Consider the following 17,688-nt stretch of genomic DNA (forward strand, 5'->3'; position numbering starts at 1 on the left):
GGAGGCAAGACACGGGGGACTGGGTGCAGAGGGGAAATCGGGGCAGAGGAGATTCTGACATGTACACACGCATATTATTTCCACTGTTGCAGATATCTGTAGAGATGAAAATATGATGATTCCCCTGTTTGTTGTGTTCTTCCTCCAGAGACTGTCTCCTTGCTCTCCCCAGGAGAGGCTAGGGACTTCTCTGTGGCCAGTTAGTGCTAGCACGCCCTGCTAAGGGCAACAAACCTCCCTCCATCCTGGTTCCGTGCCCTTGTCTGAGGGGCTCTGGAGGGATATTTTTGTCCTGACAAATAGATACGTATTTCAGACAAAGACAGAAAGAAGAAATATAACTCCAACTGGACACAATAAATCTGAACAGGACAGATCACAGACCACCAAGGGAATCGTGCTGCTAGGAGACGGTATCAAGAACTCTTCTACATTTTGTTTAGCCCACTACCAGAACCAGAATTAGACCTCTGCTGGTGTCCACCATGCCAAGCACAGACCACCTGGTAGTGTGGTGTCCCACAGGCTCCAGGACACGCTGCCTCCTTGCTGCCCACCCCTGCCTAGCAACATCAGCACACCTCCTGGGCTGCTGAAGCCCAGGCTTGGCTCCTGTCTTCATGATACCAATATGATGCCATGTCCCAGAGGAGGCAGGAGAGGCTTCTTGGCCTTTGGCTGCCTGAACTCTGAGCAGAAATGAAAAGCTGTTGGTAGATGACTGAGCTCCTTTGATTTCCTGCTGAGCCTGGCTGCAGCCCTTTAATTAGGGGAAGTTAATTACATTTGACAGAGGAAAAGAGGCTGTCAAGTAGTATGGGAGAAATTCTTTTTGATTCAGCAGAAAACATTTTAACCTAAGGTGTCCTGAAGGCAGCAGGCACGGATAGCAAGCCGGCATGCCTGTGAGCGGGATGTGTTGTCTTATCAGCAGCATTTCCCCTTCACTGGGGACGTGTCCTATTTGGACAGTGGCGGAAAGACGGAGATGAAAGGCTGCCGAGGCTGAGGGTTTGTACCAGCCAGCAGCATCCCACCATCCTGCTGCATCAGAGGCAGCAGCAGCCAGCAGTGTGGGGGCTGCTGGGGCACGTTTAGGCTGGTGTTGGACCTGAAGAAGGCTTAGGATGTGCAAAACCTCTCGATTTATTTGCTTATCAAAGGATTTAGGCTGAGCTTTACAGAAAATGCTGGCACGGGCTGAGGGCAGGAGGACATCCAGGAGGAACCCTCAGGCTCCTTAGTTCCTGGACTTCTTTGAAAATCCCAAACTTCCTTTCCCCTCCTGCCCCTGGGGTGGGGGCTGGGACCAGCTCAGGGTGCTTGCTTGTGACTTGTCTCATAATGTGGTTAAATAATGGTGATACCTCATAACTTAAACTCGCTGCACTCCAGTGACAAGCGCAACGTGGAGCCTGGAGAGCTGGTGATCGCAAATGGTTAACTAACAAGTGTTTACAGTGCCTCATGATAGTTGCTGGCACTAAGACAAGGGCAGTAAAAAGTGGATTAGATGAAGATAAATGTGAGACACAGGCAGAAACAAGTACTCCAGCAGATGTGTGTGGAAATTAATGGGGTGGTGATAATAACAAATTCTGATTTGCCACGCAGTAAATGTGTCTCTTGATAATCGGTTTCCAGTAGGATACCAGCCGGGCATGCAGGAGACAGAAACCTAAATGGGGTGACATCTCTGCCTTGGATAGACATCGAATAGCTCAAAAAAGACAGCTGGGAAAGTTGAGTTTGCTTTGCCCCCTGCAGTGTTACTCTCCCCTCTGAATTTTATTTGCTGGATCCAGTCTCTCGACAAATAAATCCGCAGGGCTACTGGGTGTAGATATCTCCCAACTTGAGCATGAGGCTGGTGGTCAGCAGGTCTTGGTCACGTCCCAACTTCCGCCTCAGATATCCTGTCTGGCGTGGGGCAGAGGGTCACTACCGACCCCACATGCCTGCTCATCTACCCAACTGGGATGTGAAAGCTCCCACACAGCACAACGCTTCGCCAGATGTGTGGTTGAACTTCGTGTGTTTATGTTTGTGAGGAGAACATAGGATGAAAGGCATTACAGAAATGCAAGATATGATTTGTTATGATTTAGAAGCCATTCTGTTTCAGCAGTGCTGCTTTCAAATATTTGCACCCCGCAGGCATTTCCAGATAAGGACTCAAGCCCAGCTTTTCTTTTCCGGTCCCGTTTTTTAAAGAAACAGAACCATGTCCAAACCTTTCAGAAACGGGTCTTTGAGCTTGCCTGCTGCAGCCTGTGTGACTGCAAGGACCAGGCTGTGGCTCCACAGCCATGGAGACACAAGAAGCAGCCCCTGCGCTTGCCTCTCTCCTCAGTACCTATGGATGCACTTTGTCCCTCAGCTCCACCCTGCGCATAGAGTAGAATCACGGAATGCATCAGGTTGGAAGGGACCTTTAAAGGTTACCTAGACCAACCCTCCTGCAGTGAGCAGGGACATCTTCACTAGAGCAGGTTGCTCATCCATCCTTGTGGATGTGTGCAACCAAGGTAGCTCAAATCCAGCCAGGGCTTCATCTGCATCCATTCCTTGGAGCTGGGATGAACCAGGAGAGATGGAGGGGGTGGCAGGGGGAAGTCGTGGGGAAGGAGGGGCTGGTTTGTAGTTCCCCTCATAGAGCATAAGCTGTGTGCAGTGTCAGGGTGCAGGGCTGCAACGCAGTTTCCTTGGCAGGGAGATCCTTCAGAAGAATCCTGTTTCTTCAACCTCTGAATCACAGTTTGCTGCTGCCACCTGAAAATGGTTTTATTTGCTTGCTTTGCTTTGAGAAAGGGTTGTTGGGTTGGCTTTTTTTTTTTTTAATTGGGGTCATTTTGGTGACTCTGATCCCTGAGGAGTGTTGTAAATGCATTTCCCAGTAGAATGGAGGTTGAGAAGATGAAATTCAGCTTGTGAAGGGCCTGACCAGGCAAGCTGGGACAGCCATGGTGCCAAAGTTGTCAATGTGTGTGGAGCTCGGGTTGTAGCAAGGGAAGGGAGGAGGAGGAGGAGGAGGAAGGGGAGATGGGAAGCCCGGAGAGTGGTGTCACCACTGGGGTAACTCCAAGAGGGACACACCCCATCACTGGTACCTGCTATTTCTGCCCATATGCCTGGAGTGAGGCTGGGTGAGGGTGAGAACAAATCCTGTGGGGCCTCTCTGAGTACCTGTTAAAACCCAGTAGTTTGAAAAAGGAAGGAAGGGGCACTAAAGACAAATAAAATGGAACTTACAGATTTCTGTGCCACATCCTAACATAAATACGATGCGTTCCACTCCCAGCAAGCACCTCACTGCTCGAAGGATGGCTTTCCCTGCTGAGAGCTCTGGCCACGCGTGACAGCACTGCTGAGATGCTCTGTCCCCAGGCCCCTCTTTCCCGAACTCCCCGTGTTCAACCACAACAGTCCTGGGGTCTCTTGCCTCGGGCTCGGGCAGTGAGGGGGGTGGACATCTGGGTGCCGTGGCCAAAGCCCCCAAAAGCAGTGAGCAAGGACCTGCCAGCTCCAGAGGACTGACTGTTTAGCCCAACCAAATGCATCTAATTTTCTCAGCCACCGCTTCTTGCGCACATGACCCGTTAAAAGGATTAAATTAGAAGAATTCCCAGAGCTAATCTAGCGATGATATTATGAGAGACAGGAGCTCATGCGTATCCCAGAGGTGGCTGATCGGGTTTCCTAGGATGTATTATTTATGGGGCCATCTGCTTTAGACAAGTATTGAAGTCTGAAGGGGAGGAGGATTTTGATAGAATCCTCTCATTTAACTGGGTCGAGGCGGGGGGGTGGGAGGTTGTGGGTTTCCACCCCCCCCACTGCTCCCAAAAAGATGCCAGTGTAGTTATTTATGGAATAAAGCTGGCAGCAGGGTACCTGTGGCCTTCAACAAAACACTGCTCAGCTCTGAGAGCTCGCGCGTGTCCTCACAGAAGGGGCCATTCATAGCTTGATCCATTAGAGTAATGGAATGTGAGGAAGCAGGGGGAGCAGCCAAAAGAGGCAGTGTCCACAGGAGAACAGGGAGAATTTCCTCAAAATAGCGAGTTTAGTTACTGTACAGCTCAGTAACTGCAGGGTTTGTTGGCCCCTATTATACCCAACGTGAAGCAAAATCACTAGTGTAAAAAAAGAAACTGTCTATCTTTCTGATGTGGGCTGATAGGCAATTTAAATAATATGGGCCAAGAAATCTGAAATAAACAGGATTTGTGTTCCTTCCCTTCTTGTCTGTTTCCCCTGGTGCTAAAATCAACCACTCTCTGCTGACATTTCCCCATCGCAGTTGCATCATCAGATTTCTAAACATCGAAGCTTCCTCCGGCTAATGTCTAAGCCTTTCTTAGTGATCAGGAATGAAATTTCTAATTTCTTTCAAAGCTTTGCCTGTGAAAGTTCTGCTAAACCTTTACATAGAAATCTGCTGGAAGCTACCTGTCAGTTTGCTGCCCATTTTCCAGTAATTCAGACTAATGACTCGTCAACCGCCTTTCTTTTCTTTTTTCTTCTTCCCTTTGCATCTGTCTAGAAGTAGCTTTCTGCTCCAGTTACTGGTTTAATAACACAAGGCTCTCTACCGAGGGGAAATTCTCACCCAGTCATACTCCATTTGTCTCATGACTATTTTCATAATACTTATTTTTCTAGTTATTACCCCCCCAAAAAAAGTAATCTGGGCAACCGGCTGTAGATTTGTACCTCTGAATTGGGGTACTGCATCTCCTAGGCACTGGATCCTTGCAGGAAAGTCCCTATGCAGGGCATTAGGTTTCCATCTGATACGTGACTTGTGACAATGATCCATGTGCCACATGTTCAGGCAGAGAAACACAGCCTGTGGAAGGCACCTGGGTCAGGCCATATACCAGAATGGCTCTCCCTTTGCTGCAGTGTCCTTCCAACATAACTGCCCCATACAAGCCGCCCTCTGTCCCCCCAGCTGTGGCATCTCCAGGAACCATCCAGCTCTTCCAGCTGGGGGACTGTGTATAGGGACACAGCAGCCAGGAGGAGGGAGCAGCAAAAGCTCCTCTACAAGTGGCCTCCAGGCACATCAGCACAACCAGTCATCCGTGAGGACTGACTGCATCCCCTGCATCCCTGACTTGCATCCCCTGCTCTCCTGCGCCTGATCAGTGAGGGTCAGGGTGCTACAAGTCAGGTGCATATGGCAGAGGAGAGACATGAGGCCCCAGGTGCAGGGCCACCCCGGAGTGTCTCTGTGTGCACTGCCATAAGGCACCACGAGAGCAGCCCCTTGGTGTACACTTCAGTCTCTAAACTAAACCCAGCAGTGCAGACCAGACACAAACATGCATGAAGATTAGTGCCTGGGAATGGGAAATATCTTCTTGCTGCAAAATTTGGAGTTAGTAATATGATAAAAAGCAACCAAACCCCCGGAGTGCCTTTTTTGCTCCCATTGCTGTGAGGTGGCAGATCCATCTCTCCCCCTCCCAGCCAAAAAGCCTCCCAAGGACTGGATTTCTCTCCCAAAAGGGCTCTGGTCGGCAGCCCGTCACCTGCTTCAGGGCAATGACTCACAAGAGACAAGACCTTTGAGCAGGAGAGAGGGACAGGGATTGCAAAGCCCTTGCAGGACAAAATATGGGAACGGCTGGTGTCAAGCAGCCTTTGAGCAGGTATCTCTGCAGAGGCTTCTTCATTTTCCTGCAAGCCAGGCAGAAGAGTCATGAGAGCTTTGTAAAGAATTCTGATGAGCAAGATGCATGGTGCCTCCACACGTGTTTGTGCAGCCCTTATCACAAAGTGTCTCTGGCCGCTGCCACCCCGCAATGACATCAGGGATGTATCCAGTTGGATTTGGCTGTCCTTAGCCACTGCAGCTACTCTGCAGCGTTTCCCAAGTTGCCTTTTTTGTTCAGAATCATGTTCTGCCAGACAGCTGGAACTATCTCACACCTCGCTGCTGTTCCATGGAGAGGCTGGTTGTTCAAGTTCAGCTGCCCATTTCCACATCTTCTCCCATCATACACTTGCTGGGTGCATCGCTGTGCCCAGCTCTATTGTTGCTGCGTTAGTCTTCTGCCACCTCAGTGAGTTAAACTGGCTGGGTGAAGAGATGTGCTGTTGGAGCCCAGGTGGAATAAGCAATGAGAGCACCTCCTGGAAGGGATGAAAGGAGAAGAGAGGGTGTTCGTGGTGGTGAGCCATCAGGGTAGCTTAGTCATCTAACTGGTCTTCATCCCTGCCTGGTGCCCTCCTGTCCTCTGTGCTGCAGCTCATTCATCAGATGATCAAGTGAAGTGATGGGGAGGTTGTTTCTCTTTTTATCCTTGGAGTACTTGCAGTCAAAGCCACTTTCCTGATCTGGATGACTGCATGGCTATCTGAAGAGCTGTGTGGGCAGATGGAACAGTGTGGGAAGAAGCAGGATCGGTATTGCATCTCTGCTGTTAAATAACGTTCATCCCACTGGACCTTCAGGGACTTGAACCTAAATTTTAGTTTTCTAAGAGGGCAGATCTCTTCAAGGGCTAATGTTTTCTGTGGTATCAATGAAAATAAAAAAAAAAAAAGGGGGTCAGATTTTTGAGGCTTTCAGGTCCTATTCCTTTAGGTTTGGATGCCTACCCTAGGTGGACTGGGTTTTGCACAGTAAATGGCAAGCTGCAGCAGTGGTGTTTTTGAGGTGTGCATGACCATGTTGCTTCCAAGTGGTGGCAGTAAATACAGACTTGCTCCTCAGTACTCCTACATTACTGTGGATGTGTGGCTGGTTGCCTTTAGGTGATCCTGGTGTGGAGTACCCAAGCTCTTACGGACTTTATGCAGCTGCTTCATCACTATATGTTCAGATACGTGCCATGACTGCAAATACTCATCCACATATGGCCAGACATCTTGAGGTCTGATCCAACGGGTACATCCATTTCCACTGAACACCTGGATGTCTATCGTTTCTTAGCATTTGTGGTGCTACAAAATGCATAATATGCCCCAAAATACAGCAGTAACTGCAGCAGAAGTTTCTTTAAACCCACTGTGATTTCCTTATGCCATTTGCATTGTCACTGAGGCTCCCCATTGAAAACCAGACCTTTTCAGGACGCAGCTGCCACTCTCGTTGCCTGTCCCTGACAAGTTACAGATTCTGGCAAATCACTTCGATATTCCTGATGTCCATTCTGTTCATTCCTCCTGGATTATCCATAACAAGGGGTAAAACACCTTGTTCCTGGAGTACAACCCAGTTTTGTTGCTGCAGCCCTGTGGGGTTTTGAGCATGGCTGACATTTACCGGGAGTACGGGTCTCTAGAAGACAGGACTCCTCATTTCCTGCAGTAAGGTGAGCTTGCAGGTCCTGCCTTCTCCCCCTGGCCCTGCTGCTGACCCCAGGTGTGCCGTCCCCCCAGGCACCCCCTGCGTGCTGGCTCTCAGCTCCGCTGCGCCCGTGGGTCCTGGTTCCCAGCACCTGCAAGGAATTACGGAGCACTGGAAGAGTCCCGGGCGCGGGTCGCTCATCCTACAGCCGGCACAAAAGCCCGAATTCCTTTCACATGAGAACACGGGTACATCTGCTTGCAATCATCTTTCTCCAGGCAGTCGGCCTGATGGAGCAGAAATGTGATTCCCCACACTCGGTCCGAGGAGCGCTCGGCAGACGCCTGCAGCCGAAGGGCTGGGATTGGGGAGAGGGGGGAATAAACGCTCCTCTCACACCCGGCATCCCCAGCAGTCCCGTGGCTCCCGTGCACGCAGCCTTGGTCGCTTCTTGCCCTGCTCGTGGGAGGTGAGACATGCTGAAATAAAGAGAAACTTGTTCCGTGGCAGGAAAGGTCATTTCTTCTGGCCGGGCACTTGGGAAGGAGACGGGAAGCGTATTATTTTCAAGGTAAACTGATAAAATATTTCTTTGCTGGAGGAAGGGGAGGAATGCAATAAAAGTGTCAGTTGTCTATCAAAAAAAGGTACCGTGATGGCTTACTCCTGCCTTGGCAACAACTGCTGGGTGTTGTAAAGAAACGTTTTCGCCTTGAGTGGTGTGTAGCCTCATGCAGGGTGTTTTCCTTCCTGGAAGGATGCTCTTTGTCTGTCTGTGCATATGTGTGTGTCTGTGTGTGTGAATGCACGCTCCATAGTGATATGGCTAAGAATATTAAGAGTGAAGGGCAGCAAGTGGACACAGAGGAGCATTAGCAGAGTCTCGGGTCATGCTATCGTTTGTTTCTTAATATTTTCTTTATTGCAGCTGATCAATGAGGAAACAACTCAAACAAATCACTAATTCAATGAAAGCTCCAGTTTGTAGCACAGACCCGTTATGGTTTATGTACTTCTGTAGATTTGTCAGATTATATTTCAAACTTGTCTTTCATGCTGTTACACAAGAGGGCCAAAAAATTAATTCATAGGTGCAATTAAGAGCACCATGTTCAGGGAATAAAGGGGGGTATTTTTAACAAGCACAAGCTTGACGATTCAGTAGCTCAGCCTCACTGATTCTTGAAAGCAAGCTGAAAGCAGTGGCCACAGTGTATTTATTTCTAATCCTCAGATCTGATCAGAAGTTAATATGTTTGTAAAGGCTACGTCGCCCCCTTCCCCTAAGACTGTTTTTTGCTGGCTCATAGTCTGGATAACCTGAGGAGTTAAGCCAGGTCTGCAGAAGACAACATATGAGACGTTCTCTGCCAGCACCACAATGCAATTGTAGCGGCAGTGCCCTGAGGATATGCATGTCCCAGCCCAGCCACAGCATCCCTCCAGTGGGACTTATTAAAATGGTCAGAAGTGACAACTCACCCTGTCCCTGACTAACGCAGAGGTGCAGGAAGATGCTGTGCTGGCAGGCTGGGGACAGGGACTCGGGGCAAGGCATCCTGCTTTGTGTTTTGTGTTCGGTGTTTAACTCAGGCACAGACTTCTCCTAAACTCTTTGAACTGATCTCTTCCCGAGACCTGCCAAGGTCTTCTTTCAGGCCAAGATCGATCCTTGGCCTCAAACTAATGCCTAATGGAGAGGAGAGCTCATCTAAGTAAATCCAGCATGGGACATTTGAGAAACCTAACTGGCTTAGTGAAGTTCTTAATATGTGAATAGGGTGGAAGAACGTTGTCTGTCCCTCAATAAGTGCTGGCAAGAGTGATGAACAAACACTGTTTAAAACAAATGCAGCACACAGGGGTCTGTTCCCTGGCACGCACGTTTAAGCATTGCAGTTTATTGTCTGTGTTCCCACAGACACGCAGAACTTGAAGCTGGCAGCTGAATGACCTGTGCCAGTGCATGAAGATCCAAGGGAAGTGTCTGTCATTAAAAAACAATAGGAAAACCCCGTTTATTCAGCACAGGCTGAAATACAGAAATGTTTGCATGCTGAGTCTGGCTTGACTTACACTACAGGCAATACTTAATGGTACACAGAAGGGTGGTCTGAAAGAAATCTGGTATTTTCTGGGGCTTCTCTCCTGAATGTTCATTTGGATGTTGCAACACACTGATGCTCTGTAACAAATCCATTCCAGTATTACCTAGAGGTCTCATACTCAGTGCCGTTTGGGGTTTTTTTTCCTTCATATGGCGTCATTCCCTGCGAATATTAATGCAGAGGCATGGAGGTGAGAAGCTCTCCAATGACAGACACAGATGGGATGCCTTTAAGGCTCTGTCAATGGCCTTTGAAAATATTGATGTATTTACTTTTATTTTTTTCGGTGATTACTGAGAAAAGATGCTGAAGCCTTTGGAGCTGGAGAGTTAACAAAGCATGGAGGAGACCTGGATTTTCAGTTATAGGAAGGGCAAGCCCTTATGTCAGTCCATTGCTGTGGCAGTCAGCCAGCCTGATGATTGGGTCTCAAGGTAGTGCTGGGAGACCACGCATCTTCGTGACTTCATTTTGTGGGGGCTGTGCTTTGCAGGGACTGCTCTGACCACTCACCATGCAGCTTCCATCCTCCACAGGAGGCACAAGTCTTTTACTTCTGAGAGTAAATATAATTTATCAAAGCCTTACAGATTTGGGTCCCACTGTCACCCCTTGGTCTTTCCCATCTGTTACTCCGGCAGCCTTTGCCTGCTCTCTGCTGCTTACCTGCAGCCCCTGTGCTCCTGTTAGCACCGCCGTCAGCCGTCCTGCTTCCTCAGGTATTGCCACTGCCGTGCAACTGGCAGGAAGAAGGTAACGGTGAGGCCGAAGGGAAGCTGGTGTCACCTGACATTTTTGTATAAATTTGGAGCAATCAATTTAACAGGGAATTTGTAAACGTACAAACTCTGCGCTACCACCTGTCTTTGCCTTCCTTTCGCATCTGAGAGAGACACATTGATTTTAAGGCTGGGAGACATCACTCCGGGCTGACCACCTGCATAATTCAGATGCTCTGACATTCCTGCATAAACTCATGTTTCAGGCTCAAGGAGAGCACTTGTGACAGAGATTGTCTTTTAGGGAGGAAAAAAAACCTTCCCTTGATTAAGAAAGATCCGTATAGTTCACGACAACCCTTCTGAAGTTGTTTCAGTGTTGCCCAAGAAAAATGCCTCCTACTTTACACACGCTTGTTAACACCCATCTGATATTATTCCCTGGGACTTAGACTCTGAGCCCATTACACATCCAATTAGGTTATAAGCACTCCGGGAGCAAGGCTGCCTCGCTACCTGCTCACACATCGCCCGTGCACGGAATTCAAATATCAGTAAACAAAATATACATGTTTCATAACTGTAATTGCTCTTGTCACAGAGTCGGCCTCAGATTGTTTTGGATAATTTATTCCTGAAGCTGCTCACAGGGAAGGGAAAAGGCAGGTAGATATGTTTTCCAATATGCTGCTATGCAGGGAGTGTGCTCGGATCTTTGAACAGTCCTGGTTCGTTATGTTTATTTGCATAGAAGAGGTTGGCTCTCTGTGTGTGAGAGAGCTTATTTTTAAATGAAAATATGTGAAGTTTAAGTGGAAATCAGAGATGAATATGTGAAAGAAACCTCTGATGAAATAAGAGGCGGTGGAATTTGTCCATAATGAAAGCAAAACTGAAGGTATTCTGTCAGCCTTTGTTGTACTTTGTTTCTTTTTTAGCCTAGCTGGGAGTTGTCTGTGCGCTTGCAGGGAAATCAATCTGTGCCTTGGGCAGCGGGATCTCTCTGTGGCTGGGGGAGGCTGATGGATCATTTCACATATTGAGACTGCAGGTTTGATGGGAACTGTACAGGAATGGTGAAAGCAGGGGAGATTTGGAGGGGTTTGGCTTCTTTACTAAAATACATACCTTACAACACACACTCTTTTTTTCCAAATAAACACTCCTCTCACTGCTATTTATTTCTCTCTTCTTTCAGATGTGTCTTTCTCTTTTCTTCCTTCCATGTATTTCTCTCCTTCCTCTCTAAACATTTCAGTATGGAATGTTTTAAGTCCAAAATAAATAAGTCATGTAAGATTAGTACTATCCTAAGCTTTTCCATAGGCATATGTAGTGGCTTTGTAATGATTCTGTTACTCTGTTATATTGTCCTGAATTTGGGGATTTTTTTTGTGTGTAACCCCATTTCTCATTAAATAGCCAAGATAAACCTGATAACAAAAAACAATTCATATGAAATGATCAATGATAAAGTGTTGATGTTCCTAAACCTAAAGCCAAGTGTTGCATTTGAACTAACATAACCAGGATTGTTTTTGCTCACCTGCCTCAAATTTGCTCAGCAGTGGGCCAGGTGAGGTCTCTGAAAAATGAGCTCGAGTTGGGTACTGCATGGTGCAAAGTATGGCTGATCTGTGCTTCCCCAGTTGTCCCTTCACTGAAAAAACAAAAAGGCACCAAACGTCCTATCTGCTCCCATCTCATCAGTTGAGTCCCCATCCCTGGAGGTATTTAAAAGAGGTGTAGATGTGGTGGTTCAGTGGTGGACTTGCAAATGTTAAGTAAATGGTTGCGCTCTGTGATCTTAAGGGTTCTTTCTAACCTAAAGGATTCTGTGATCCTACCATGCCTGAGGAACAAGTGATTACTGACACCAAAGTTACACCGCATGCTGCACGCTGTCTGATGGTCAAATGACCATCTTGAAGACAGAGGGTCAACCCAGTTATTGGGTGAAAAATAAACTAATACAGCTGTGTGGCCTTTCCTGATTTATGATGTGGTCATTACTGTGCTCGTGCTGTCCCTGTAAGGTGCAAGAAGTCCTCAAAGGTCTGTCTGTGTGTTTGTGGCTAAACGCTGACCCAGAGACACGGCAGAGAAAGAGATCAGTGTCACCAGAGCATCACTGTGTGACTAACCTGCTCACATCCTCTCCAGCTCCAAATAATGTTCAGCCAATTAGACTTAATGTCACTGCCTTGCTACTAATAATTAACAGTTGGAAGGCATCTTTCTGTTGTGGCCATTAGGTGGTAACATTACCTAATAGAAAGGCTGCCACCATCCTTCGCTTAGGAAGAGTACCGCAGCTCTGCCATGCAGGGTGTGAAAAGGTATAAACCAGGAAAATGTTCTTTAGGGCAAAAATATCTGCAGCCTCCTTTTAGGAAAAAAAGGAGTTGGGTATGAAGGCTTATAATGGCAGATCTTGTGAAAGGAGGAGAAGATTTTGATAGAAGTTAATTTTGGTAGAGATGTTGGTGTTGGTTTTGGTAGGAGTAAGTGATTGAATTACTCAACTCACCTTGAGGGATTACAGCCTCCAAATTCCTATTTCTGAAGCGTATTAGCTTTCTGGTTAAACTGTATATCTAGCTTGGCCCAAAACGGAATTATCTGGCCCCAAAACAGGTATGTCTTGCCCACCAGCCCCTTCTTGATGGAGAGAAAACAGCATGCTGGAGATGCACCACAGCAGTGTATTAGCTCCTCTGTGCTTCAGCCATCCCCAGTGGCGAGAGCTCGAAGGGGTGAGAGCAATTACACTGATGCTTAGAGGAGCTAGCAGGGATTTCAGAGGCCTGTCTACATGAATAAATGTGGGCAGCTTCTTCTGCTTGGGTGAAGGAGAGCCAGCATCAGTTCAGAAGTCGTGCAGCCTTATTAGCACAGACAGAGATAATGGCCCCTGCTGTGAGCTGGGTCAGGCCCTGTGCCGGGCTTTGAGATCAGAGCCCAGGGGCACATCCCTCCACCACCCACAGAACACCACCCCAGGAGAGCAAATTGCTGGGGATGGAACGCCTGCCTTCCCACACTGCTGCATGACTGCATTTTGTGAGATCCAGGCGTAGCAGCAGCAGGCTGGGATTTAATCTTTCGGAGATAAATGGGGTACTGTAGGGCTCTTATGATTAAAAATACATACATGTGCACACAGATGCTTGCAGGATGGATGCCTGAATGATCTTAACAGGCAAAAAAAAGACAAAAATGAAACCCCCTCAAATCTCCCTGCCTCGCTGCAGTGGTACTGCCACGTTGGCACACGCACCTTTTGGAGCCTCTGGCCCCCGAGCACAGCTGGGTGCAGTGGGGCTTCACTCAGGAAGATTAAAGATGTCACAACCTCTTACTCGGCAGCAGCAGCACGGGGATGCTACGAGAAGTGCACTCTCCTGGAAACACACCGAACCAGAAATCAGAGAGGTAATCAGACATCGGATGAACAGAGGCACGGGCTTGTTCACAGGTGGGGTTTAGGCAGGGAATTGGTGCAACTGGAGCTCACAGATATAAAGCAGAGGCAGCGAGAGTGTCTGTAAAGCAGATCAAGGGAGGTGTAAGGTCACCCGTGATAATGCCAGGAAGACGAGTGAGGTTTCTGCTCCGATAACCGGAGCATCGCGCTCCAAGCTGGGACGTGCCGCCTGTTATTCAGGCTCCCAGAGGCTCGTGTTCAACCCGAGGAGAGAGCAGTCACCTGCTCTCAATGACTTTGCTGGATTCCCACCGTTTGGGCAGACATTTTGCATGCCAGGGGTCTGCCTCAGGCACGCTGGAGGTGCTGCTGGAAATTTCAGGCCATGCGATCCCTCCCTGCCTGAGAAGGCAGGCAGGGGAGAAGGCGGTGGTTTTGTGGCTTCGGGCCATGTTCTAGCTCCTGTGCTTTGAAGCAGGGGCTTCAAACTGAGCAGAGGATGGCAGCAGCAGCTCTCTGGGATGTGCCTCTTCTCCTTTCCCATGAAAATGTGCTTTGTCCTGTTTCAAATTTTAAAATATAAATGCTTAAAGCACATGCTCAGTTCTGCTGGTAAACTTCCCTCTGCAGGCTGGCATCTGCTCTGGAGCACACCCAAATTTAACAGGCGTCCAAGTCATAGCTAAGGGGTCATGAAGACACCGATTTGGCCTGCGGGGACCAGTTTTAGATTTTGCTACAGCTTCAAATGCAACACAAGAGGAGGAAGTGTTCTGACCAGGGTGCTCAGGTGGGGTGGGGTCAGTGTGTACTCAATTCACCTCTCTGTCATAGTGACCTGCTCCCAGGTCAGAGCTTACTGAGCATCATGTGGGCTCAATCCTCACCTATTCCTTGGGGTGGGTTACACATACATCCACCCACTCCCCCCCAGCTAAATGGAGAAGCTCTGTCTTGCCATTTTCACCCCATTCCCATGCTCTTCCACTACCTTTATAATTGGCCCCGGCTCTTGCAAACCACCTCGCTAAGCCATCATAGAGTCTGGGTTGGAAGGGACCCCAAGGAGTTCTAACCCACTGCTACAGGCAGGGCCAACAACCCCCAGGCCTGGATGGGGCATCCATCACCTCTCTGGGCAGCCAATTCCAGCACCTCACCACTCTTTCTGTAAAGAACTTCCCCCTAATATCTAATCTAAACCTTCCACCCTTTAGATTTAGTCCATTCCCCTTTGTCCTGCCTTTATCTACCCTTTTAAAAAGTTGATTCCCCTCCTGTTTGTATGCTTCCTTGAAGAAGTCACTAGCTCTAGATGTTACTAACCCAGCATAAGAAAACTGGGTCTGCTGTTTTAGCAGCCTAAATTGGCTCCAGAAAAACGCTGGAGCTAGTGCTGGTAAGGGAGGGGAGGACCAGGTAGCAAGGTGCAGAGAGATTTTCCTATCTTGGTAGTAGCGAGCCACCACCTTGACTTAAGCTCTTAAGGGTAAGACAGCTGCCTCAGGAAGCACAACCTGGTTTCTAGACATCCTTCAGGTTGTGCTGCATTCATCAAAAGGTACCAAACTGGAAAGGCTGGCTCCTCTGGTGATGCTCTTTACCAAAGAAGAGGCTCACATGACCTGTTCTGCAAAGGGCTTTAGTGCAGCAGCTGGCAAGGGGAGGTACAGTCCCCCACACTGATGAAGGTGCCCAAGTGTCTGAAGGTGGGTGGGCTTGCAAGAAATTCCTCTTCTTGCAGTTGCTGACATGATGGTGCTGTGTCCTCAAAAGAGCTTTTTTGGTGAAGCAGGAGAGGAAATAATGATCTCGTGATGAGGGTTTGGTTGGGGGGCCTGGGAAGACAGGGAAACTGTGACAGCCAGGACAGGGCAGCTGGTGGTGGTATGGGACATCCTTCAGGCAAGGGCTTGATCTTCATGAATAGCACATGGTCGTTGATGACACGATGTAGCATGAAGTCAGGTAGCTGTTTTTATTATTATATGAATAACACCCAGCCCATGAGTAAGCCCAGAGCTACGGAGGCAGAACAGAAACGTGTACAGACCATTAAGACAGCGACAACGTGCAAGAAGCAGGATGCTAAAAACAAATGGCTAAATTTAAGATTTTTTTTCTTTTAAAGATTTTGCATTTACTCATCTGTGAGTAGTTGCAGCCTGTTGGCTGGGGGTGGGGTTTTGGTTGGGATTTTTTTTTCCTGAAAGAGTATGCATGCATTCTGGATGTGAATAATAAAATAAGGGAATGAAAACAAGTCAAAAATAGCTCAGAAATAAGAGTTCAGGAAAAAAAATGTTTTGAAGCATAGAAAGAAGAGTCCCAAGAGGGAGCAGTAAAAGAAAGAGTGGTTCAAATGAAATCAGGCTGTAGTGAAAAGGCACGTTGTGATGTGCTACAACCCCTCTCCATCTCCCTTCCCATCAGATCTGACCTAATCTAGGAGATCCTGCTCTGGCAGGAGGGTTGGACTAGATGATCTCTCAAGGTCCCTTCCAACTCCTAACGTTCTGTGATTCTGTGGCTCACAGACTTGCTGTATCCTTCCAAGTTCATCCTAAAAATATACTGGAGGCAGTGGAAGAGGAAAAGTAGAAGTATTTCTTAGAGAGAGAATTTTTTGTAGAAGTAGCCATGGTCCAGATAACGTTGCCGAATTAATCTGCTTCTCACTGTGCTTACCACAAGAGCAGTCAGATTAATTCTGTAGTGAGGGCAGCAAAGTACTGTCAGTTAGTGAAGGGAGGAAGACAGACAGACCAACAAACACCATTTCTTATCTGACAGGATCAGCCAGAAGCCGCAAAAAGTATCAGTAGTAGCCAAGCACAGGGTGGGGGACACATGACACCTGTATTTTAAGCTATTTTCTATGGAAAATATAAACACTGGCATTTACTGATTATATGGACCAAAGTAACGGTGTGACCAGTTGAGACACAATGGATGCAGTGTGTCCCACACCACGTGTTGAGGTCGATGATACCCTCAGCCAGCAACAAATAAGCTCTCCCTAAAGCAGAGGGGTTTGTCCTGGGACTTGGGGCTGCTCCTGTCACTGCCAGGAGGAGTCCGGGTAACTGGAAGGAATAGTATGGAAGTCAAAACGTTTTGGAAAGAACTGACTGATGACTTAAGTGTTCTTCCTTCTGTTTGGAAGGAAAACACAACTCCTGTGGCTTCCTTGGAACAGGCTGCAGAAAACAATCTGGAGAGCCGAGTGCCTCTGCCTTCAGGCCCGTGACCAGGCCAATATGGCTGGGGTGGGGGAGTTGTAAAAGCCTCCTCATTAACAGGAAATAATAATTCCCTGGGTCTTGGGAACGCTGTTCAATGCTGTTGTGGTCTTCATACGACAGGTCATTTCAGCGGGTCATTAAAAATCTCCACGTTGCTTCTTTGCACGAGGTGGAGCATCATCCCCCACAATCCCTGGCCGATTTCCAGCTTACCCATTTGCTTGCTACATTGGTAAACTGATGTCAGGTCTCAGGATTTTATCATAAAGCTTGTTGCATTTGGTGAGGGGATTTTTCCCCTTCAAATTCCAGCTCTGTGCGTCCTACACTATATAAGCATTTAACCCACTCTATGTTTTGAAACATTACAGCGTTGAGACGCTTGAAAACAGGAAGCTTAGTAAAGGAAGAAGGAAAGAAACCAAGATCAATCTTTTTAAGGTGATTCTTTTCTGCTTTGAGTTCCTGAGCACCCTGGAATGGTCATTACTGATGTGATCTTACGTTCGAGTGAATACAACACGGTTCTCTCAAGAGCTGCTACGATGAGGTGCAACAGCAGCGGTGCCTCTCTGCCATATGGGAATTTATCTGTACTCAATGTTAGGCAAAATATACAAGGATAATAAAGGAATTCAGACACCTAAATATGAAGCAATGCATTAGGGGTGAGATTTTTTCCCTCTCATGGTTTAGTTAAGGTCTGTTGCTCAGTGATACAGGCCCACACCAGGTCAGGCAGCCTCAGAAACCACCGGGATTAAAACCACCACGCGTAAACTCGGCCATCACACAGGGGGAACGGGATCACCTGAGCAGCCGCCCAACATGCTGCAAGCTGCAGAACTGCTTGAAAATTCAGCTAGAATCTTAGCCACTGACCCCA

The sequence above is a fragment of the Gallinula chloropus genome (genome assembly GCF_964237585.1).
Source record: "Gallinula chloropus genome assembly, chromosome: 1".
NCBI classification, from domain to species: Eukaryota; Metazoa; Chordata; class Aves; order Gruiformes; family Rallidae; genus Gallinula; species Gallinula chloropus.